General features: G+C 44.7%; 1 protein-coding gene across 8 annotated transcripts in view; it reads left to right on the top strand.

Annotated features, from left to right (window-relative positions):
* The window catches only part of DLG2 (discs large MAGUK scaffold protein 2), a 1,584,089-nt gene that overhangs the window by 161,964 nt on the left and 1,395,687 nt on the right, over positions 1–26,438 (top strand). The window lies entirely within an intron of this gene.

Raw genomic sequence — 26,438 nt, forward strand, 5'->3', positions numbered from 1 at the left:
CATGAAGTTTTATGAAAGTTTTATGATTTTTTTCCCCAACCCTTCATTATTCAATTAATGTAGGGTCTGGAAAAAACTCTCACAGGAAGAGAGATTGAAAAGATTGGGATTCTTTGCCTTTGAAAGAAGAGGAATAAGAGAACACATGGTAAAAGGATTTTTAAAAAGCAAATGGTTTAGAGAAGGTAGTGGGGAACTTCTATGCTTTCTGGCTTCTAATCAAGAACAATGGGACGTTCAATGAAATCAAAATGTATGAATTTCAAAACCAATAAAAGGAAGCTTTTGTCATTGAAATGAACTGGAAGGGACCCTCGTACGTCATCTAGTCCCAGCATCTAGCTCTGAGGCAGGATCGAGTATCCCTACACCATCCCTAGTAGGGATTTGTTTAACCTACTCTTAAAAGCTTCCAATGACTTGGGATTCCACAGTCTCCCTTGCAACACTATTCCAGTGCTTAACTGTATAGTTTTTCCTGATATTTAACCTAAGTAACATCATTTCAGATTAAGCTGATTGCTCCTAATTCTGTCTTCTGTAGACATAGAGAATGGCTACACTTAATGTATTTGAAAACTGCTATCTGATCCCTCCTCGGTCTTCTTTTCTAAAGCCTAAACATGCCCAGTTCTTTAACATTTTTTCATAGGCCAGGTTTTCTAAACCTTTTAAACACATTTTTAGCTCTCTTCTGGACTCTGTTCACATGTTTTGTCAAGTGTGGCATCCAGAATTGGACACAGCACTCCAGCTGAGCTCTCACTGACAAGCAGAGCTTGTCACCTGCATTTCTTACATATAACTCTCCTGCTAATACAAGCCACCATATAAGCCTTTTTTGCAACTTAATCATATTATTCACTCAGATTCAAGTTGTGGGGTCCCCTATTGCTCTCATATCATTTTAAATAGTACTAGTGTACTCAGTTATTCTCTATTTTGTATTTATGCATTTGATTTTTCCTTACTAAGTGTAGTACTTTGCATTGTCTTTATTGAATTTTAATCTTGTTGGTTTTAGATCAATTCTCCAATTTGTCAATGATTTAGAATTCTAATCCTATCCTCCAAAGTACTAGCAACCCCTTCCAGCTTGATGTCGTGAATTTTGTGAGTATATTCTCCACTTCATTATCCAAGTCATTAATGAACATTATTGAATAGTCCCACACCCATGGGGATCCCATTATATACATCCCCCAGTTTGACAGTGAACCACTGATAACTAGTTTCAGTGCGATCTTTCAATTAGGTTTGAACCATCTTATATTGATTTCATCTAGACCACATATCCCTACTTTGTTTATGAGAGTGTCATGTGGAACTATTTGAAAAGCTATATTAAAATCAAGATATATCATATCAATAGCTTCTCCCCATCCACTAGATGAGTAACTTTGGGTATGTCTACACTACAACGTTAATTCGAACTAACTTAGTTCGAATTAGTTAATTCGAACTAAGCTAATTTGAACTAACGGATCCAGACTAAAAAACTAGTTTGAATTAGCGTTTTGCTAATTCGAACTAGCATGTCCACATTAAGTGGACCCTGAACCAGGCTTAAGGATGGCCGGAAGCAGTGCCGGCAGGGCATCAGAGGAGGACTTAGAGCGTGGAGCTGCTGTCTCAGGCTAGCCGAGGGCTGTGCTTAAAGGGTCCCGACCCCCGCCCCGGACAGACAGTTCTAAGGGGTGCCCCGCTTGCAAAGCAGTCCTGGCTTGGATTTCCTGGAGTACCCACACTGGGCACATCACAGCACTCGGCCATCAGACCGGCTGCACTTGCCGCAGACTGTCATCTGGGGAGAAGGGGCAATTGCGGGGCTGCAGGAGAGCTTCCACCCCCAGAAGCCCGCAGAGTCAGCCCAGTCCTCCCCATCGGGGGCGCGTACCCCATTCCTCCCTCACCTCCTTCCACTTATCCTTCCCTAGCCCCTCTTCTTGATGTACAAAATAAAGGACTTCAAAAATGGAATCTGTCTTTATTGAACAAAACTGGGGGAGACTGGGAAAAGGAGGTGGGAGAGGGGAAGAGAGAGGCTGGGAGAGGGGAGGGCAACTAAAATGATCAGGGGTTGGGAACAGGTCCCATATGAAGAGAGGCTAAAGAGACTGGGACTTTTCAGCTTAGAAAAGAGGAGACGGAGGGGGGACAGGATAGAGGTCTCTAAAAGCAGGAGTTGGGTGGAGAGGGTGTATACAGAAAAGTTCTTCGTTAGTTCCCATAAAGAAGGACTAGAGGACACCAAAGGAAAGGAATGGGTAGCAGGCTTCAAACTAGTAACAAAAAGTTGTTCTTCACAAAGCAAAGAGTCAACCTGTGGAACTCCTTGCTGCAGGAGGCGGTGAAGGCTAGAACTAGAACAGAGTTTAAAGGGAAGTGAGATCAAGTCATGGAGGTTGGGTCCATGGAGTGCTATTAGCTAGGGGGTAGGAGTGGTGTCCCTGCCCAAGGTTTGTGGAAGGCTGGAGAGGGATGGCATGAGACAAATGGCTTGGTCACTGTCGTCGGTTCATCCCCTCCAGAGTACCTAGGGTTGGCCGCTGTCGGCAGACAGGCTACTGGGCTAGATGGACCTTTGGTCTGACCCAGTACGGCCATTGTAAGCTCAGGGCTCAGGGTCGGGGGTCTCAGTGGACCACCTTGATTTTCATGCACACCTGCTCCTGGGTGGCCAGGCTGGCAGCTCTCCTGCCCTAGGTGGCCACTTTCCTGTGCCTAGTGCGGAGGTCGTGGACGAGGTCCACGATGTCCGCACTAGCCCAGGCGGGTGCCTGCCTCTTGCAGTCCCGGGCAAGCTCCCGGGAGCCACCAGCCTGGTCCCGGGAAGAGGGGGAGGGCTGGGGGGTATCGGGTGGGTGGCTCGATCCGTGCCAGGTGCTGGGTCTTTTGGCTGGGTGCTGGCAGGCTTGCACCTGGCACAGGCACTGTAGCCAGCCCGTGCCCCTTTAAGGAGTCCGGGGCCGGGAGGGGGGCAGACGAGTTTCCCTGGTGTTGGCCAGAGTGGCCACCAGGGAAAGCTGGGGAGGGCTAGCCTCCCACTAGTTTGAATTAAGGGGCTACACACAGCTGTCCCTGTCTCCACCCCTGCTGGCCCAGTGGGGTTATAAATTCCCATCTCTGGCCCCTTACTGCATCCCTGTGTTCATTCTACAGTATAACTGTCCCTCTACCCTTTCCTTTCCTTTCCATATTATGAGACACAATTGAATTTCAGTCATCTCCAGCTGTCCTGGCACAATCAAATTCTTACCCTACTTTTAAGCTGTCTTAAGAGGAGCTGCATATCAAGTGTGGCTACCTAGCTCATACCATTTAGGAGTTCTTGACTCACAGATGGACAGATGGAAATGCACTTCTAATGTATATATTGAGTACATATTGTGATAGGGTCAGAGCAGAAGGCTATAAAAAAGTAGTGGAGGGGAGATATAAGACTCAGACTGAGGAGATCTCTGTTCCCAGAGTAACAAGAAAGGGCTGGTTTAGAACCAGTAGAGGCAATCAGGGGCAGTGGAACACCTGGGGCTAATTGACCGGGCCTGCAGAGTCTAGGCTAATTAGGACACCTGGGGTAATAAAGAAAGCTAGTTCAGATTGGCTATAAAAGCTTTACCTACAGTTGGGGCATGTGTGTAGCTGAGAGGATGGAAGAGGGGGTCACTGGGAGTAAGAGGAAAGGAAACAACAACAACTGGACACTAGGAGGATAAACTGGAGAGAAGGAAGGTGTGGGGAAGTAGCCCAGGAGTCTTGGAGCTGTCTTACAACAGGTATTGGGGATTTGCAGAGGCAGCTACTATCACAGGGCCCTGGGCTGGAATCTGGAGAAGAGGGTGGGCTGGGGGTTCCCACACAGGGAAAAGGACTGTGGAGTTTATTCTCAGTTGTACTGTATGCTGGCTGATGATAAAAAGAGCTCAATAAACAGCAAACTGAAGCCTTAGGCATGGTGCCTAAAACTGTGGGCTGCTCTGAGCCAGCAAAATCCACCAAGAAGCGCAGGACCCACTGAATGTTTGTAGGAGCTTTGTCACCGCATATCAAAAAAGGCTATTTACTCTCATATTTAAGCTAAGAGAAATAACTTCTGTATCTCTTTCATCACATGAAATTGTAGAGTGCAGTTCTTATTCATGCATGTATAGTTCAATGGACATTAGCCTGAGGGCTCAATGTACAGTTAGTCATGTAGGAACAGATAGTCATGTAGGTTTACCTGCATTTAGTAGTATTATAAAGAGGAATTCCCAGCCTTGTTTAGCTTACGGTGCTTTGAGCAGCTGACTAAGTTTGATGTCCAACTGGAAATTTTAAAAAGATTTTGTTCTGTTACAACAAATTAGTGTCTGGGAGGCACTATGCACCAATACTGTATATAATCATTATGGAGCTGTGACTAGAACCCTTGAAATTCTTTCTACAAACACAAATCTCTACCACTTGAGCTAAAGGAGAACTCATTTTGGGCCTGATCTTGCAAAAATGTATATAGCTTTAGAGAATAGGACCTTAAATTATTACATTTGTTAGCATAAAAGTGTGTAAGTGTGAATGTTCTTATTATTCAGGAAATTATCTAATTGTTATTTTTAGTCCTGAAAAGTGCTTCACCTCAAATGTATTGTGACACCGAGTTCCATTGCTTATTTTTGAGTAGCATTTTGCTTTTATAACTCCTTTTATCAGTTTTAAATATATGTTGCCTTTCTGTTTTATTGGATGCCCACTTTTTCATAGTATGAGCAAGGATAAATGTACCATTTAGACAGATACCTACCTGGTTGAGGGGAGGGGGGGATGTTCAAAGGATACTTGGTGCTCCCTCTCTGTAGGGAACTGGACTAGATGACCTATCAAGCTCCCTTCCCATCCCATGTTTCAATGATGTCTATGGTTTTGATAATTCAAATTCCTAAATTCATGTGTGGTTGTAAGCTGTCTCAGTTTTGGGCAATATGGATGTCTCAGAGTCTTTTGCTATGTTGTACTAGATATATCACAATAGTTGTGAATGACTAGAGGTGTTTCTCCTTTCTGACCAGGGTCTTGATAACAGTTTGATTTTCTTCACTGACCATGTGAACTGCTGATAAATAGGTGAAAAGGCTTTTTCCATTACTAAATGTAATGGCACAATTTTCCCATTAGGGTCTTTCTGTTCAAGTTACTCAGTTGTAAGTATGTAGTCTTCCCATTGTAATAAAAATATCTTATTTTTTATTACAATGATGAGGGTTCTCATCATGAACCCTGGAAACTTGCTAGCAGCTGCCATACCTTTTATTTCTTAACAGTCAACAGTTGACTTGGCTTGCAGGACTCAGGTTAACAAGCTGTCTAACTGCAGTGCAGATATTTGGGCTCGAGCTGCAGTCAGATGCCAGCTAAAGCTCAAATGTCTGCACTGTAATTAAACAATATAGGGCTCAGGTAAGGGGCTATCATCTATACTGTCCTCTAGATAGCTCCACACAATGGTGTACATGCAGGGCTGGATTAAGGGGGGGCTAGCTGGGCAGCTTCCCGAGGTGCCAACCTATGGGGGGGCTGATGGCAGCTGTAAGGGGTGCTGTGCACCTGGCCACACAATGCCTCTTACAGCTGCAATCAGGCGCCGTGCACCCAATTGCAGTTATTAGGTGTGCAGTGTGCTGGGGGGGCGGGGCTGTGCACCTGCTGCCCAGGGCGCAGGAATGGCTCGAGCCGGCCCAGTGTACATGCTGGAGCAGCTTGAGGAGAGATGCCGGCAACTGGTGCCCTAGGCAGAATGTGCGATCGGCGCCCCTGCCTCCATAGCCCTCAATGGTGTAATGTCATCATTGGGCGCTGTGTTAAACGTGGTGCCTAGGCAACTGCTAAGGTTGCCTACATCCACAGGCTGCCCCTGTGTACATGTATTCTTCTAAATAGTTTTGGTAAAGGAGGGAGTTCTCTGCACATGTTCATTAAACACGGTCCCAGATTTCCATACTGAACGCTACACTGTAGCACACATACTTTATGTATTATAAAGTTTTATTGGTTGGAAGAGCATTACAGACCACTAATCTTTAGTAATACTATCTCAACAGTAATGTTAAATACAAAATTAGATACAGAGTTGGTCATTCTTAGCATATAGTTAGCTGGCATGTTCTTTTTTGTCATTATGTACTTCATGTGTAGTGCTGAGCATTCAGAGATATTGGAAGGCTAAACATACAGCCATACCAAAGCTTCTGTGGGATCCTTTCAAGTAAAAAAAGTTTGCAGTCAGCTGAGTTGCTTATCCAGCAATCTGAAAAAGTATCTGGTGCTGGAATTATTAATATGTGAAATTAATATTAATGTGGGAAATCTCCAAACACCAATTTCACTATAAATTCTTTTATTAAATCCAACAGTCAAATTGTATTTTATGCAGTTCCTCTAAACATGCCTAACAAGCCTAAATAATAACTAATTTATTACATCCAAACAGTAACAACATGTTTGTAAGCATTAAATCAATATACTTACAAAAGGGCTAAACCTAGAAGGGCTTCAATCCATGTTGGTTAGCTCCAGCGTGGTCAAGCAGGTATTAGCAATGAATTCTTTAAGAGCTGACTTTTTATACACTTTAAGAAACAAGTGATGTCCTTGCCAATTACTGACTTCAACTAAAATCAATTTGAGACTGTTGATCGAAATTTCTAGTCTTCCTCCCAATAAGATCTACAGCCTCTTCCCTCCAAGGTCTTTCCTCCTCTTCTCCTTGCTGTCCAGCAAGTTTGGTGGCTTTTGTTGTGTTTTTTTTGGGGGTAGGGGGGTTTGCAGTTAGGTTTACAGAAGAGAGAACACTGGTGTATTGGTAGGAAAGTCCTGGGTTGGCTCATTTTAAGACAGATTCGCTTCGATTTAAAACCATCAGCAGTCATACCTGTTGGTTAGAAGCCTTCTTTTTAGACCCGCCCCACTCCCCCATTATCTCATTAGTGATTCTTTGAACCAGACATCCTCCCTACTTGATTCTGTTGGGTCTTAACTCATTATTTCCATCTGCTTGCTAGTCAGGGTTTTTCCTTACAGCACACATATATGTCCTGTACCAATAAACTAAATTTATTTTAATTTTATAATACTTATCCTACAACTGGGAAAGGAAGTTTCTGCCTGTTCCAATGAGAGATTACTTTATACATGGCAGTGCTGCAAAGGGGAAGTTGTTACAGTCCCAACTCCTCCATACTGCAGTTCTGTGGCTGTTGAGCACTTCCCCATGTAACATAGTCTGGAACTTTGAGACCTCCATGTGGTCTTCTAGCTACCTTTTTAGTTACAGTCGACCCCCCAATTTACATTTCTTGATAAACAAGTGAACTGGCTCTATCCAACCCAGCCACCCTATATGGGCCTATTATCATAGTGTCTGAATACCTCCCAGTGAGGTAGAGCCATTATTCCCATGTTACAGATGGAGGACTGAAGCACAGGGGATACATCTACACAGCAGTGTTATTTTTGGAATAACTGACATTTTGAAATAACAATATATGTCTACACAGCAAGCCATTATTTTGAAATAATATTGAGATGAAGGACTTCTTACTTTGACTTCTGTAACCTTCATTTTTATGAGTAGGGGAAGTCGAAGGAAGAGTGTTCTTCCTTAGACTTCCTGCTGTGTAGACAGCACCAAAAGCCAAATTAATCTATTTCAACTTCAGCTACGCAATTGACATAGCTGAAGTTGCATATTTTAATTTGACTTTTGTCCTGCTGTGTAGACCCAAAGGCTGTGTCTACATTGGCATCCCTTTCCTACTTGAAAGTAGGAATAAGGGATCTTCCGGAGAAGGGCTTATTTTCTGGAAAATCGTGTCTACACTGGCACTTTTTTCCGGCAAAAACCCCGAGCCGGAAAAAAGCAGCAGCCATGTAAATGCAAATGCCGTGGGGGATATTTAAATCCCCCGCGGATTTGCAATTCCGAAGTGTCTCATTAGCATCCCTTTTCCGGAAAGGGATGCCAATGTAGACACAGCCCAAGTGACTTGCCCTGGGTCTCAAAGGAATAGTGTGTCAGAACAAACAATTGAATCCAGTTCTCAGGCAGGAAAGAGCTGAGGTTGACATTTCTCTGTTATTTATAGTACTTGCACACCTGGTTACTGAGCTCTGTGACTCTGTGTCCTCACCCCCAACTATTTCCAGTTTGGGGACAATTTATATCTTCAAGTCAGTGGCACGGCTGTGGGCACCCAACTATATGCCAACATCTTCGTAACTGACCTCGAACAACATTTCCTCAGTTCTCGTCCCTTACCAGCCTTACTCATGCTATGTTGATAACATCACCATATGGACCCACAAGGAGACCCTTGAAGAATTCCACAGCAGTTTCAACAACTTCCACTCCACCATCAACCTTAGTCTGGACCAGTCCACACAAGAGATCCACTTTCTTGACACTACAGTACAACTAATTGCCCACATTTCCACCACCTTATACCAGAAACCTACTGACTGGTACACTTACCTACATGCCTCTACTGTGACAGATTTTTGTTACCAATCTGCCTGAGGTGTCAGGCGATCGGGCTGAAGCCACAGGATTATTAAGGGAGGAGATGATGGAACACACCAAGTGTCTAAGTTTTAAAGCTTTATTGATAAAATAATAAAATAACAGTGGAGAGTGATGGGTGCTCCCCACGTCACTCAAAGGAAGGCAGAAAGCTTTATTGCCCCGAGTCCTAACCCACTTTCATACTCTCACAGGGTATGTCTACACTACCACCCTAGTTTGAACTAGGGTGGTAATGTAGGCAACCGGAGTTGCAAATGAAGCCCGGGATTTGAATTTCCTGGGCTTCATTTGCATAAAGCCGGGCGCTGCCATTTTTAAATGTCCGCTAGTGCGGATTCTGTGCTGCGCGGCTACACGCGGCACGGACTAGGTAGTTCGGACTAGGTTTCCTAGTCCGAACTACCGTTACTCCTCATTTCACGAGGAGTTTGGTCCTGTGCGCACAGGTGGTCCAGGGTCCACTGTGATCTCCGAATTGCTCCAGGTCTCAGGAGGGTTTTACGTCCTGGGCTCCTTTGGGGGTGTTTCATTCCACGACCTCTGCTCCTGATGCTCTTTGTGACAGTTCAAACTGGCTTTCTGTGGTCTCCAAACACACCAGCTAGACTCTGTTGTTCTCTTTGCTTTTTTCCGTGCTGGCCTTCACTTTTCTTGCTTGTTATGGGCTAGCTTTGCAGATTTGTTCTGTTGAATCTGTCTTTTTTTATGGCTGGCAGCCAAGAGTCAGATGTGTGCTATGGCCTTGAGCTGGCTGGATACAAGTGTCTTATCTTTGGGCCTAGTTAGAGTGTGGAGTTAACTTGTTCTCTGCTCTCTCTGTCTTTCACCCCCCTTGGCCTCTCACAACCTGCAAAGGAATTATTCATTTATTTTACACTTACACCTTTGATCCTTCCCAAAATGCCCTGCAATGCTTGCAACAGCATTAGCAATATACAATGCTGACCTGCCTCCCCAGGGAGACCCTTTGAGGGAGGGGGCTATTGGGGTGTGACACTAGCTTCTATCCATTACACACTTCCCAATTTTTTTATAGCTAAGCCCTAAGATACAACCAGATTTGCTCCAGTCCCACAAACAGACAAACTCCTACAGGATCTCCATCAAGCATTCTTAAAACTTAAATACCTACCTGGGGAAGTGAAAAAACAGATTGACAGAGCTAGATGAGTAGTCTGATATCAGCTTCAAGATAGAACACCACTGGTCATCACCTATAGACCCCAAATGAAACCCCTCCAGCACATTATTAACAATTTACAGCCAGATAAAAGCAACAAAAATGATGGACGGTCTAGAAAACATGACCTATGAGAGAAGACTGAAAGAACTGGGCTTCTTTAGTTTAGAAAAGAGAAGACTGAGAGGGAACATGATAGCAATTTTCAAGTATCTAAAAGGGTGTTACAAGAGAGAAAAATTGTTCTCCTTGGCCTTTGATAGAACAAGTAATGGGCTTAAATTGCAGCAAGGGAGGTTTAAGTGGGACATTAGGAAAGGTGTCCTAACTGTCAGGCTGACTAACACTGGAATAAATTGCCTAGGGAGGTTGTGGAATCTCCATCACTGGAGATATGTAAGAACAGGTTGGATATACATCTATCAAGGATGATCTAGACATTGCTTGGTCCTGCTGTGAGGGCAGGGGACTGGACTCAACCTCTTGTGGTCCCTTCTATCCTGGAAAATGATCCCTCCCAGGCCTTAGGGGACAGGCCAATCTCTGCCTACAGATAACCCTCCAACCTGAAAAATTCTTTCCAGCAGCCACGCAGCACACCTTCATCATACTCACTTAGGAACTCACCCCTGAAATCAACTCTGGCGCCAATTCTGTCCACATCTATATAAGCGACATCACAGGACCTAACCACATAAGCCACCACATCAGAGGCTCATACAACTGCACATCCACCAATATGATCTATGCCATCAAGTGCCAGCAATGCCCCTCTGCCATGTATATTGGCAAAACTGGACAGTCTCTATGACAAAGGATTAATGGCCACAAAGCAGATATTCGAAATGGTAACACACAAACCTTTTGGGGCACATTTTAACTTGCCCGGGCACTCACTAAAGGATCTAAAAGTGACTATACTATTACAAGGCAATTTCAAAAATCAGCTGGAGAGCAATTGCAGAACTTTGTTTCATTTACAAGTTTGACACCTGCAATCAAGGTTTGAACAAAGATCTGACCTGGATGGGCCCCTACTTCCCACACCCTAATACTTTGCTCCATGACACTCCATCTAAAATGCAAAAAGGGCATAATTATGCAGGAGGCCAGACTAGATGATAATGGTTCCTCCTTCTGGCTTTAAAATCTATTAATAAAAAGCTGGAGGCTGCTTTTTGGTACCTGAACATTAGCAGAGGGTCACCACATGCAGAGCAGTAGCCGTTGCCATCTAGGTCAGGTAATCAGGATACAGTTGCAAGGTAAATGTTGATTCCTAATAGGCTGGGTATAACCAGTTGCAATTTTCACATTCTACTCCATTGTCCACCACTAACAATGATAATATTGTCACCATTCTCATTCTGAAGTTTGAACTCTGATACACAGTATCAACCACATTAAGAATAGGATCTCAAATATGATTTTACTAATTAGAATTTTCTAGAAATTTAAAGAGAAGCTCCCTGAGAAGGATAGGGCCTGCTTCCAGGCCTTTGTGTATAAGGGCATAGTGGTGGCCAAAACTTTTCTACAAGCCACTGTCGACATGCCAGATACTACACATCTATGGGATGGCTACAACCACTGTTATGAGGAGAGACTTGTGGTTTTGAGAGGGAGTTCTCCAGGTGAAGGAGAAGCAAATACAGGACCCTTAAGGGAAGTGGCTATCTGTACTGTGTGTTTGTGGGTTTCTTGCTGTGTGAGCTTGTGTGTGTTTGGGTTTTCTCTCTCTCTCTCTTCCTCCCCACCCCCCGGAGTGTGTGCTGTAGCTGGCAGCTGGAAGCTGTGAGCTTCTAATCAAGGTTTGAAATCTAGAAGCCTCTGCTGATTGGTTGAGCCTTAATCAGGGGCAGGGGCTATGAGGCAGGCCAGGGTTTTATAAAGCAGTGAGTCAGCGACCAGGGACTGCAAACAGGGAGTTTTGAGAGGGAGTTGGGAAGAGGAGTGGAAAGGGGGTGAGAAACTCGCCATTCTTTAAAATCTTTTATTAACATCTGATGAATCTCTCAGAAGGAAGGCATGTATGGATATTGATAAGTCTGCTGTTGTTACCTGCATAGCATGTGCCATGTTTGTCTTCCTCCCAGAAGAAAGAAGGGATTTCATCTGTACTAAGTGCAAGCTGGTCACCATTTTGGAAGAAAAAAATCAGAACTTGAGGCCCAAGTATCAACCCTACATTCCATCAGAGAGGATGAAGACTTCCTCGATAGAAGGCAGCATTTAATCCTGCAGGCATTTAATCCACAGGCTAAACAGCCAGTGAGGGCAGTACAGGACATGGAAGAGAATTGGCAGCATATAACCTCTAGAAGATGAAGAAGGCCAGCTCAGGAAGGCCAGCTCAGGTATCTCCCATTCCTGTATCCAGACAGTCCTGCAGTGAGAGTACCAATGCCCGAGATGATGGGGTGTCCAGGATTTCCAGATTTGTAGCCATCCCGCAACAAAAACTTCAAGAACAGACTTCAAAGAGTCTGAGCTACAGTTCATCTTCAAATCTGATACCATCAGATTAAACAAAGACTGTGAATGGCTAGCCAACTACAAAAGCAGTTTTCTCCTCTCTTGGTGTTCACACCTCCACATCAACTGCTAGAAGTGGGCCTCATCCTCCCTGACTGAATTGACCTTGTTATCTCTAGATACTCTAGAGTACCTTACTCTTGATTGGTACTCCTTTTCTTATGCCTGTATATTTATACCTACCTCTGGAATTTCCACTACATGCATCTGACGAAGTGGGTCTTTGCCCGTGAAAGCTTATGCTCCAATAAATCTGTTAGTCTATAAGGTGCCACAGGACTCCTTGTCGCTGTTTCAGATTCAGACTAACACGGCTACCCCTCTGATACTTTCTAAATCAGCAGGTTAAAGAGATGACAAGAAATTTAACCCTGAAGATATTTTATAGTGCCAATGAGAATAAGCATGAGACATAACAAAGAAGAGCAGCTGCATGCTTATCTATTTTTCTAGGCTGCAAAAAAAAGGGAAAAGATCATGTTCAAGGGGAATGCCTACTATGACTGAACTCCTTACCACTAATGTATAGTCATCCCAGACCCCTATTCATTTTACATATCCCAAAAAGATAGAGAGGGTTTATAGACCCAGGAACCTGCCCTCCGCAACATCTACCATAACATAATACTCTAACCCTCATGACAAGAGCTTATTTTGATCAGACTGTCGAGACCTATATCTCTATTAATGTGGCTTTGTTCCCCTTCTCAGATATTTGGAGACCACCTTACCCAATTTGCCAAAAACTGAAGGGCCTTAACTAGAGACAAATGGGTATTAGAGATTATTCAGGTGGCTACCAGATAGAGTTTCTGGTACCTACTATCCACAATTCCTTTTCCTGGTTCCTTTTGAGAGACCACTCTGGCAAGGACATTTTATAAAAAGAGGTGAAGCCCTCAATATGAAAGGAAGGAATTAGGTTCCCCTACCTCCTGATCCCCAATTCTTGATCTCAGACAGCTGAACAGGTTCATTCAAGCACAAAAATTTTGCATGATATCTTTGGTTATAAATAGTTCTCTTGTTAGAGGAAAACACATGGCTTGCAGCTCTCAATAGAGAGGTTTGTGGCAGATATGTCCAAAATGAATTTCTGGTTTTGCTACACTTTATTACGAACTAGTTCTTATTTCTCTTACAGAGGGGGTGAGGGCTTATTCCACTAGATGGCAGGCTACTTCAGCTGCATCTCTGAGAGAGAGAGAGAGAGACCTCTTCTAGAGATACATAGAGCAGCTTTTTGGAGCTCTTTACATACCTTCACAAGACATTAATTATACTGTGGTCCAGTTGTCAACTGTAGGGACAGCAGTACTACAGTCCGCTGTCACTTCTGCATCCTCCTCCCTCCCTATCTGATTACTGTTTGTTAATCTCCCCCATGTGTGGAATACAGGCACTTGAAGAAGAAATGGATGTCGCTTACCAGTAACTCGAAATTCTTTGAAATGTGGGGTCCTTTATCTGTATTCCACTACCCACCCTCTTTGCAAAAAACTCTAGTCTCAGGCTCATGGTGCACATCTGTAGCCCATATGTGGAATATAGATAGATAAGGACCACATGTCTTGAAAAGTCTCCAGTTTCAGTAAGTAACTTCAGTAAGTAACTTCAGTTTATTTAGAACTCATTCTTGTTTGAGATCTAAAATGGATAGGTACTATATTCCAACAGCTCATATTGCCTACCAGTTTTTTAAGGGTTCTTCTCTTTCTTTACCTTTCCCTAATCCAAGATACTGATTTGAGAGCATCCATTCTGAATGGAAACTGCCTACATACATTTGTTTTGAAAATAAAATTAGCATAATGTTATGCAAATCTCAGCTTATTTCTTTGTGATGCAGGAGCACTAATATAATATGCATGGGTATTTGAACTTAGTTTGAAAATGTCACACATCCAATTAGGTGACTGGTAGTCTGCATTTTTCATGTAATCTGGATGCTGCTCATGTGCAACCACTATGCATTTGTTTTCAATAGATAGTCTTTTATTACTGTGGTGTTCCCAGAACTCGGCGCTGAGCATTACCCGGGTGTGAAAGACATCTTTTAGATCACGCTGGCGCACTAGGATGTAGTTTATGAGATGCCAGTGTTTTGACCGAGGGTGCATCCAGGTTGTCTTCAGACTATATTTCTGCTGGAAGATAGTGTTGGTAATGGAAAGCTGCTGTTCCGCGCAGAGTTCAAGTAACAAGCATCCATTATCGTTGCAGCTGCCCACACCATGCCTTCCAAGTACGCCTTTCCAGGTTTCCGAGTCTCTGCCCACTCTGGCGTTGAAGTTGCCCAGGATGACAATCTTGTCATCAGCTGGAACATCCTGCAGAAGGCTGCGTGGGTCAGAATAAAACTTGTCTTTGTCAGCAGGGTCTGCCTGGAGAGTTGGAGCATACACACTAAACAGTGTGGCGTGTTGCTGGTCACGAAGTGGTAGACTCATTGAGATGATGCGGTCAGAGTGGCTGGTTGGCAGGCTTGCAAGCTTGATAGCGATGGAGTCCCTGATCATGAAGCTGACACCCGAAAGGCATCTCTCTGTCGCTGGTTTGCTTCACCAGTAGAGAGTGTAACCTGCGCCATGCTCTCTAAGACTGCCTTCCTCTGAAAAGCAGATTTCGCTGATTGCAGCGATGTCAACATCCAGCCTAGTGAGTTCGTGTGCAATTAAAGCGGATCGTTGCTCAGGTCGAGTGTTGTCGGCTGAGTCTAACATGGTTCTGATGTTCCAGCATGCGAGTAAGTCCTTTTCCACCTTTTAAGGCGAGTGGGATGCGCCATTGATTCTTTGATATATTTCGACCGCATATGGAGATGCCCGTTGACTACGGTAAGCCAACTGGGGGAGAAGGAGACGAGCTTTGTTTAGGCCACCTTTTCTAGGCCCCTCTCCATGTGGAGCAAGCAGTGCTGTCCCTAAAGGCTGCTAGGTCGCTCAGGGTGCTGCCGAGTGTCGTCTCCAGGTCATCATGAGACGACCACTGGCGCCTGCGCCGCCTGCATGCAGGATTGAGACTGCGGCTGCCAGTGTCATCTTACACCTGCCGAGTTCACCCCTTTCCCATTGCTACAGGACTTAGTGAGACCGGGGGGAGTAGATGTGAGTATTTCCTTCTTGCCTGCGCAAAGGAGCTTTCAAGTGGAGGGTAATGCCCAGCGCCGAGTGTCACACAGACCACCGCCTTGTCCGCTGCAAACTCAGCTTCCACTTTGAGCCCAAACCAAGGAAAGGTGGTGCCCCGAGGAAGAAGCTCAAAGTCTGCAGCCTTCAGTCTGCCGCGGTCAAGGCGGTTTTCCAGGAGAGCCTACAATCCAGGGTAGAGGAACCAAGCTGCCTAGCAGACTCGCCTCCGGCTCCAGAAGTGCTGTGGGATCGTATCAAAACCGTTGTTCCGCAAACATCTGAAGATATCCTCGGATTCTCCACGAAGAACAGGGATTGGTTTGATGAGAACAACTTAGAAGTCCAAGAGCTGCTGTCAAAGAAGAGGTCAGCACACCAGGCCCACCTGGCCCAACCATCCTGCCTGCACAAAAAAGCAGCCTTCCACCTCGAATGCAGCACTTTCCAGCGCAAGCTTCGAGAGATTCAGAACAAGTGGTGGACCAACCTCGCAGTAAGAACTCAGGTTTGCGCTGATACTGGCGACTACAGGGGAATCTACAAAGCTCTAAAAGAGGTATATGGCCCCTCGTACCAAATCCTGAGCCCCTTGCGGAGTGCAGATGGGAAAGAACTGCCCACCGAAAAGGACTCTATCCTGAACCGCTGGTCTGAGCACTTCTACACCCTCTTCAATGCTAGTCGCTCAGTCCAAGAACCAGTGATTGACTGCATCCCACAACAACCAGTGAAAACTGAACTGGATGTGGCACCAACATTACGAGAGACTGAGGAAGCCATTGAACAACTGAAGAGTGGTAAAGCTGCAGGAGTTGATGGCATCCCTCCTGAGGTATGGAAGAACGGAGGCCCAGCACTGTATACCAAACTCCACGAATTCTTCGTCTGCTGTTGGGAGCAGGGTAAACTCCCTCATGACCTCAAGGACGCAGTCATCATCACCCTGTACAAGAACAAAGGGGAGAAGTCAGACTGTTCCAATTATCGTGGCATAACACTTCTGTCCGTCACCGGCAAAATCCTCGCAAGAGTACTGCTGAATAGACTGGTACCCGTGATAGCAGAAGATCACCTCCCAGAGACACAATGTGGCTTTAGAGCCAACCAGGAAACCACAGACATGGTGTTTGTCCTGATGCAGATTCAGGAGAAGTGCTGGGAGCAAAACAAAGCATTGTACATCACCTTTGTGGACCTGACAAAAGCGTTTGACACCGTGAGCAGGCAGGGACTTTGGAAAATCCTGGAAAAACTAGGCTGCCCACCGAAGTTCTTCACTATGATCATTCAGCTTCATGAAGACCAGCTTGGACAAGTCAGACATAGCAGCGACCTCTCACAGCCTTTCCCTATTGCAAACGGCGTGAAACAGGGCTGTGTTCTTGCTCCCACACTGTTCACCATTTTGTTCAGCATGATGCTCCAGCAGGTCACAGAGGACCTCGACGCTGATGGCGTATACATCCGTTTTCGTCTCGACGGGAGCGTGTTCAACCTGAGGCGTTTGCAGGCCCACACAAAGACCATGGAGAAACTGATCAGGGAGCTGTTTGCTGATGATGCCACCCTCCTTGCTCACACAGAGGCAGCTATGCAGCGAATTACATCTTTCGCAAAAACTGCTCAAGACTGAAGATCTGAAGTCAGCCTGAAGAAGAGTGAAGTTCTTCATCAGCCCGCACCCCACAAGGAGCACCATCCACCAAGCATCTTCATCGAACAAACAGAACTGAAAGTTGTCCACCAGTTCAGCTACTTGGGGTGCGTGATCTCGTCGGACGCCAAGATCACAAAAGTCGAGAACAGCCTGGCTAAGGCAAACAGTGCATTCGGCACACTATACAAACGTGTCTGGAACAACAGCAACCTCAAAAGAGACACGAAGGTCAGTGTCTACAAAGCTGTTGTGCTGACCACTCTCTTGTATGGCGCTGAGTCCTAGGTCACGTACCATCATCACCTGAGTCTCCTCGAGCGTTTCCATCAGCGCTGCCTCCGCACAATCCTCAATATTCATTGGAGTGACTTCGTCGCCAACACTGAAGTCCTCAAGTTAGCGGAGGTCACCAGCATCACGGCCATGGTCCTCAAGATACAGCTTCGCTGGGCAGGGCACATCGCCAGGATGGAGAACCACCGCCTACCCAAGATCGTGCTGTATGGGGAACTGTCCTCTGGCTACCACGACATAGGGGCACCACAAAAGCGGTACAAAGACTCCCTGAAGTCCCTCACTACTTGTTGTATCGATCACAGTCAGTGGGCAACACAAGCAGCTGATTGCAACTCCTGGTGTCACACAGTCCACCAGGCCACCTCCTTCTCTGAAGATACTCACAGGGCCTGTATGGAGGACAAAAGGAGAAGGAAGAAGAACCATGATCCCTCAGCACCTATCCCGGATCAGACCTTTATTTGCAGCCATTGTGGCAGGACCTGCCTGTCCCGCATAGGCCTCGTCAGCCACCAGCATGCCTGCAGAAGACGTGGATTTCCTTCCTAGATCTTCGTTCGCAAAGCCAAGCCATGATTCACAGAAACTGGAGATATAAAACATACAACAATAACATCACCTCTTTTCCTTCTAAACCCCTATGAACCAAAACCAAGAGGAAATTAAAATCTCTAAAAACAAACAGCCCTCACAACATATGAGCAGAATGTTGACTCTGAAAAGGATGACAGAAAGGCCATTAAGTCCACTGGGGTTTTGTGATTTTGTTTTTATGTGGACACATTGAGGCCTAGACCCTCAAAGCTACTTAGGCATTAGTATGCTCAGCATTGTAATGCCTAATGTCTAGACGGCCTGCCACCCTGTGAAATCCTCAGCTATAAGCACGATGGCCAGGTTGTCCAAACAATGTGTGGAGGTAGACGGGGGTCTGAGTCTTCTTTTTGGCAGTAACTCAATAACGAGTAGGACATCTTCCTGTCACCCTTCTATTTGTGGATCTGTTGATGGCTGACTCACCCGATTCTGGGGCCACAGGTCTTATTGCAGAAGGAGCAGGTGCTGGTGGCTATTGGAGGGACACAGGGCAGCTTTTGCTCCTGTTTTCTCCTTCTCTGCCTCTTCTCGTCTGAATTACGACAGGACCTCTCAAATTGTGCCACACTCCCACACATTACTGCTCTCCACTCGGGACAGTCCTGGGCAAGGTTTTCCCAAGTGTTGGCACCAATGCTGCACTTTTTCATGTTTGCCTTCAACATGTCCTTAAATCGCTTCCTCTGGCCCCCAACATTCCTCCGTCCTTCCTTCAGCTCGGAAAACAGAATCTGTTTTGGGAGGTGCTGATCAGGCATCCTGATTACATGACCAGTCCAGCGAAGTTGTTGTAATGATGTTGGTAGATGATGATAGCTTCAATACTGATTGGGTACGTCTACACTGGCCCCTTTTCCGAAAGGGGCATGCTAATTTCACAGGTCGTAATAGGGAAATGCGCGGGGGATTTAAATATCCCCCGCGGCATTTAAATAAAAATGTCCGCCGCTTTTTTCCGGCTTTTAGAAAAGCCGGAAAAGAGCGTCTACACTGGCCCCGATCCTCCGGAAAAAAGCCCTTCCTACTTTGAAGTAGGAATAAGAGATCCTCCGGAAAAGGGCTTTTTTCCAGAGGATCAGGGCCAGTGTAGACGCTCTTTTCCGGCTTTTCTAAAAGCCGGAAAAAAGCGGCAGACATTTTTATTTAAATGCCACGGGGGATATTTAAATCCCCTGCGGATTTCCCTATTACGACCTGTGAAATTAGCATGCCCCTTTCGGAAAAGGGGCCAGTGTAGACGTAGCCATTATGTTTGACTCTTCCAGGATGCTAGTGTTTGTGTGCCTGTCCTCCCAAGGAATATTTAGGATTCTCCTGAGGCAGCATTAATGATATTGTTCAGGTGCCTTCAGGTGATGTTTATATGTTGTCCAGGTTTCACATGTGTACAGCAGTGTTGGAACAACCACTGCATGGTACACAAGGAGCTTTGTCTTAGCACTGATGTCCCAATTATCAAAGACCCTTTGTCTTAGGTGGCAAATGCAGAGCTTGTGCAGCTCAGGCAAGCCTAGATTTCTGCGTCAATGTCAACGGTGGTGGAGCGATGACTTCTAAGGTACGAGAAATGGTCCACGTTTTCCAGCAGTTCTCCATTGATTTAATAGATGGTACATGAGATTGTCTGGTCAGTGAGGGTTAATGGAGGACTTTTGTTTTGATCTTCAGTGTGAGGCTGAGATTTTTCTACATTTTAGTGAAGGTACTTAAGATAGTCTGAAGAACTATGGGGGGAAAAGGAAGTGACCATATTGTCATCTGTGTACTGGAGCTTCATGATCGAAGTTGTGGAGGTCTTGCTTTTGGGCTTCAATCTACTGAAATTGAAAAGCTTCCCATTTGTTCTCTAGACAATCTTCACACCATCTGGAAGCTTGCCGTCAATGAGATGGAAGATCATGGTGATGAAGATGCAGAACAGCGCTGGGGAAATTACGTAGCCTTGTTTGACTCCTGTTTTGACCTCAGAGGGGTTGCTTCGGGATCCGTTGTTACTCAGCACTGTGGCAGTCATGTTGTGGTGAAGCAGGCTCAGGATGTTGATTGATTTTTTTTTTTTGGGGGGGGGGGAGGGGGAGCAACAGATCTTTGAGAAGATGATCCACAGGTTGCTACAATTGAATCAAACACCTTGGTCAGGTCAATGAAACTTATGTATAAGGCTTGAATTTGTTCAACATTTTTCTTGCAATTTCTGAGTGGTGAAGATCACCAGAAACCACATTGGGACTCTGGAAGAATTTCTTCTGAGAGTGGCAGGAGTCAATTGGCAAGGATTCAAGCTAAGATTTTCCCTGCCATTGTCAGGAGGGGAGATGATGTGGTAGTTTCCACAGTCCCATTTGTCATCCTTCTTGAAGAGACTGGCAATCAGTGTGTTCTTGAACTTTTGTGGTATCTGCTCCCTATTCCAGATCTAACAAGATTGTTATTTCTAACAAGCTTGAAAGCAATTTTGTCTGAAGAGGAAGCCACCTAAAGCTAGCCAGGAATGAAATGCCACAGACGAGTGGGAAAAGTAGTGGAGTTTGGGTACCATTAGTCTGCACCAGAGGGTTATAAAATTTAGTCTGCATTGGCATGTTTTGCAGTATCTGGTCCATGTCGCTTCTGCTTCTTTTTCAAACATTACTTCATTAACATGCACCAGGGAACTTTTAGGCTACGTCTACACTGGCCCCTTCTTCAGAAGAGGCATGCTAATTTCTAACTTTGGAATAGGGAAATCCGCGGGGGATTTAAATATCCCCTGCGGGATTTAAATAAACATGGCCGCCGCTTTTTTTCCGGCTTGGGGAAAAGCCGGAAAAGAGCATCCAGACTGGCGCGATCCTCCGGAATAAAGCCCTTTTCTGGAGGATCTCTTATTCATACTTTCCTACTTTGAAAGTAGGAATAAGAGATCCTCCAGAAAAGGGCTTTATTCCGGAGGATCGCACCAGTCTGGACGCTCTTTTCCCCAAGCTGGGAAAAAAGCGGCGGCCATGTTTATTTAAATCCCGCAGGGGATATTTAAATCCCCCACGGATTTCCCTATTCCAAAGTTAGAAATTAGCATGCCTCTTCCGAAGAAGGGGCCCGTGTAGACGTAGCCTTAGTGTATGCCAGTTAGATCCACACAGGCCAATTAGTGTGTGACATGCTAATGTGCACTAGAATTTATATTGTTCTAGTGTGCAACTGACCTGAATACCTGTCAGCCTGGACATAGACTGGTGTTTCCCTCTGCTTGTATTCCTCAGCCACAAACTCTCTCCCAGAGCTGGGCATCTAAACCCGGTCAGCCATACCCTAGCAGCTGAAATAAACTTTGTCTCCAATTTCTTGCTGGAGCTTGATACTTATCTCATGCTTAACATACATTTCCCTTTGATCCTGTCTGTCTTCTGTGAGGGTTCTGTGCTGCTGACCCTCCTCTCACCGGTGGCCTACATCGGGCCCTTTTGCAGCATGATCTGACTGATGTCCCATTCCAGAGCACGCCTATAGGACCAAAGGCTCTGTTGGCAAAATAAGCACCCCTCCCAACTACAGTAGTTGGAGAAACCCACCTCAGGGCTTTAGCTTGATCTAGGTTCTACATTTTTTGTTCGCTGTGAAGGAGCATCAGGGCTTCAGCACCTTTATGAATGCTGCCCATCAGAAACTGATGCCATGGGGACTTAGGTGCCTTTGGAATGAGGCAGCACTGAATGGCAGTGGCATTTAAATGGTGGATTTAGAAGCCTAAATACTTTGAGGATCTGGACCTCAGATATTATGGTGTGTGGTGTCAGAATAAAATTGTAAAATAAATGGATGGATAGATCTAGTCTATGTCCCTGCTGGTATAGCATGGTCTCTGGAAATCTATCTCTTGCATAGATCACTGAAGGAAAATGTGCAAAAATGTTTCTTGAAGAAATATGTAAATTATTTAGCTAAAATCTAAAATATTTTAAATTTAAATCCTCCCCTCTAATTTGAAAGTAAATTAGTTAAATGTATTACATCATGTGAGAGACTGAAGCTGAGAGGCACAAAGACTTCTGGCGTGCTAGCACATATGTAATATATGCAGGAACTGCTTCATCAGATGGAGGTCAGAAAATGTAAATGGATTTACACAGACTTGCTTGGCTGTTACTAAATCCACAAGAATATAAAACGAAAAATTCCAGCATGAGCAATACAATTTTTCAGTGTGTATGGAAACTTACAATGCTAGGTTAGACCAATTACTGCTATACTTGTATCTGCTCATCTGATGAAGTGGGTTTTGCCCACAAAAACTCATAATTATCTCTCTCTCTCTCTCTCTCTCTCAGTATGTCTACACTACAGCGCTAATTCGAACTAACTTAGTTAGTTCGAATTAACGTTTTGCTAATTCGAACTAAGCTAATTTGAACTAGCGCATCCAGACTCAAACTAGTTCAAATTAGCGTTTTGCTAATTCGAACTAGCGTGTCCACACTGATTGGACGCAGGGGCACATTTAAGGGCAGCTGAAACCGGTTCTGGCAGGGCATCAGGTCAGTAGTTGCTTTGTGTGGCTGCTGTCTATATCTATATCTATATCTATATAAATTTGTTAGTCTCTAAGGTGCCTGCCTAGCATAATTTACCACATCAAAGTGGAAGAACTAAGGGTCATAATAGAAGCTGTAGAAAATGAGTTAGCAAAAGGGTCATAAGGCAGAATTTGTAACAGTACAACCCAGAATAATTTAAACTTCTATAGCATTATTCATCGAAGGATCTCAAAGTGCTTTACATGTATTAATCAATGGAGCCTTCCACACAGGGGTATTGCTACTATGTTATCTTGATTTGACAGCTGGTTAAGATAAAATGCAGAAAGTTGGTTTTGTCTGAGGTAACACAGCAGCAAGTCAGTGGAAGAACCACAAATAGAACCTAAAGTCCTGACTTCCATTCCCCTGCTCTAGCCACTTAGACCACAGTTGCTGCCAGGAAAACAAGCAATTGAAATGGTGACACAGAGTATAATGAACCCCATTTTGATATTTGCTTTCTGAGCATTTTAGGTCATGTACCAGTAGAGTAGGATAGTTTTAAAATCTATGAAGTTTAGTAAGTTTTTATCTAATCTCTTTCAATCATTTTTTGAAGCAAATGCTGGAATATTTGCCCTCCTCTGAGTTAATATGGCTTGGGTTTCTGCCCTAGGTGAGTAATCCACTGCCAGAGGCTTTGTCCCCTTGGTGCTATACTCTTTTTGGGAAAGACCAGCCTATAAAACTAGTCCTACAATTGAGTTCTACATTGAATATCTACTGATGAATCCAACTGCTGGATTGTGGTCATATGTCTTGTCTGCCTGATCTATCTGGTACACATTGGACCTCAGCAGGAAATGGAGCCTGCACTGGTTTGTGAAGCCCTGAAATTTGGTTTGGTCATAGCACTCCTATAAAGTTACCAGGGGTTTGGGTCCTGAAGGTGACACAGGCTGTGATATACATTCCCACGTGCAGTCCTGTAATCTGTATTGGGTGTGGTTTTCTGCCCTAAATTGGCTTGGGTTTCTGCCATAGGTGAGTAATCCACTGCCGGAGGCTGTGTCCCCTTGGTGCTGTACTCTTTTTGGGAAAGACAAGCCTATAAGACAGAAGTGCTCTGAGTATACTGTGTAATGCCCAGTGTCCAAAGTGGGCAAGGGCACAGCCCAGAGCAGTAGTCAAGGATATGCAAGTGGTCAGGTAGCCAGCAGACCTGTCCATATCAGACACAGTCAGAATTCTCACAGGGGTCAGTAGCAGGAAGATTCAATCCAAGGGGCCAGGTCAGCAGGTTGGGAAGGTGAGGCTGGGTGAGATGCAAAGGCAAGATCAGATGAAGCAGCAGGGCAACAAGGCAGGTTCAAATGGAGGAGCAAAGCAAGACAGTCTAGGCAGCATCCACCCTACAGTGGTCTGTTCAGACAGCTTTCTGTGCCTGTTAAGGCATTTATATAGCCCAGGTACCCAACGAAGGTGCTGTCTGTCCATCCAGTCAGAGGCTGGGGCATAGTGCTGTGGGCCTGCAGGCCTTTACCACTAAGCTGTTGATCAGGGTTGATGATTTTGTGCAGCACCTAAGGTTGCTGCCTAAGGATCTGGTGAGCTTGGGTTCAGACAAGTAGTGAGTAAAGGGGAAGATGTCCAGTAGATGGTATTGAGTGGAGGATGGTATCCATGGGGGAGCGGGGTAGGGCACAGGATAGAAACTAATGCCCAGTGTATGGAGCTGGCCAGAATGAAAGTCAGGCAGTGCTTCTTGAGGAGGGAGATTGTGGTAGTACCCAAGTAGGGAAGAAGCCATAAGAGGTGTGAGAGAAGGGAACAGCATAGGCCAACAGTTCTCAAATTTCATTGTACTGCAACCTCCTTCTGACGACAAATTACTACATGACCGCAAGATGAGGGCCTGAAGCCTCAGCCTGCCACTGGGTAGGGGGCCAAAGTCCAATAGCTTCAGTCCTAGGCAGGCAGTCTGTGACTTGAGCCCTGACACTCAGGGTTGAAGTTCTTGGGCTTCTGCTTCAACCCCAGGAAGTGAGGCTCAAGCTTCAGGCTTGGGCCCCAGCAAGTCTAAGTCATCTGTTCAAGCTCTGGGCGGGAGAGGGAGGAATGGGGATGGAGTGTGAATCGGCTGATTGATAGTGCTCTGAAAGTGCTGGGAGGGAATTGGAGAAGTAGGTGTGGGACTCCAATATGTGAGAAGAGCATGGGGGAACGGAGGGGGTATGCAGGCTTCAGGTAGAATCCCAGTAGACCATGGGCTGCAAGTTGCTCACCACTGAGGCCCACTGAGAGGAAGGAAGGACACTTATGCAGTCCACTCACTAGTCTTGTTTGTCCATTGCTGGTTTACATTGTGGAATACCCGTGTTCCCATCTGCATTTACCTTGGAACACACGGTAGCACACACTCTTCCTGCAGCACCAGGCTATAGATCCCCTATAGCATGGGTGGGATATTAAATACCTGGAACTATCAGTAGCAAGGAATTCTCAAGGAGTGTATGTTCTAAGCACTACAGCACTTTTACCAACCCCTTCCCCCAGCCCAGTTACCATACAGAAAGCTGTAATAGTGACCTGACTTTTAAAGCATTTGGAGATGATGCACTTTCTATTTTGTGCTCCAGTGTACACTGTTTTTCCTCCTGATGTGCTGTGGAAAATTGAGTTTACAGTTGGTTACCTTCTGGAATAAAAAAGGTAAATAATACAAAATCAGGTTTCATTCAAGTAAAGCTTTCACTATCACTTTCCTCTCAGTGATGAAAGGCACTTGTGACTTTTGTAATAATGTTTGAACAATATAACACAACTTTAATGGTATCTTTTTACCCTTTATATTTACTTAAAGAAAACTGTATGTTGTTTACTTTGAACAGAAAAAATCATACAATAAACAAATAAGATAACTGAGAAATATACAGGCTAGCGAACACTACGATATGTACTCAAACAAAAGAATTAATTAGTGAAAGGGTTGTACATAGATTCTGTTTACATAGATGAGACACTGGGAAAGAAGAAATATACCATGACAATTACACACTGCTGTGCTGAGGAAATGATCCAAAGCCCATTGAACTCAAGAGAGTCTTTTGATTGAACAGAATGGATTTTGGATCCAACTTACAGTTTTCTAACCTGTACAGTGTTAGGCAGATTCCCACAAGTATACTTTACTCACCTTTCATATATGATTTTGACTGTCTGACATACATAGAGTAATATATACATGTATCTAAGTTTATAGGAATAATGTATGATATTTCAGCATTATTTAAGATTTATTCTAAGTATGCATCAAAGGGTGGAATGAAGGTAGGGTATGCAACCTTAGCTGTCATTTTCTGACCTATAAGTATTTAATAGCATTCACTTAGCTTTCTGTTCACATAGTTTTTCTAATGGAAAAATGATGGAGCTGATTAATGGTATTCTCGAGCAGCTTTATGCTGTATCTGCAATGAAAAGGAGCTCTAAAGGCAAGTTTACAGCTCCTTTGCATTGTTGGAGTGGTGCAAAGCAGTCAGAGTTATCAGTGAACCTGATCCACTAAATTAAAAAAGGGTGCATATGTGCACCCATGCGCGCACACACATTTTCGAACTTTGGATAAAATCTCATTATCTGTGCACCTAGCTGTTTGTATACGCACTAGTGGAATTCATTTGTTACCGGGCTTTGCTGCAACTTAAAGCTCACTTAAAGTTTTGTCATTCTGAGTCAAAATGATCAGAATTGATAATTAATTTGCTAATTTTACCCATTATGTTAACTTTTAATTTAGGATTCTGTGCATTTGTTGATGTTGTCTTTACACACTTTTTTTGTAGAAATCACAAACAAGTACAGATAGTAACTATGATTAGTTTTTAATAGCATATTAGAAGACATACCCGGCATTGCCCAAGTCCTTACAGGGAGAAGACTGGTGGTATGGGGGGGGGGGGTGCAGGAGTCAGGGCAGGGCACT

Source organism: Pelodiscus sinensis, chromosome 1, assembly GCF_052426305.1.
Source record: "Pelodiscus sinensis isolate ZL-2025 chromosome 1, ASM5242630v1, whole genome shotgun sequence".
Taxonomy (NCBI): Eukaryota; Metazoa; Chordata; order Testudines; family Trionychidae; genus Pelodiscus; species Pelodiscus sinensis.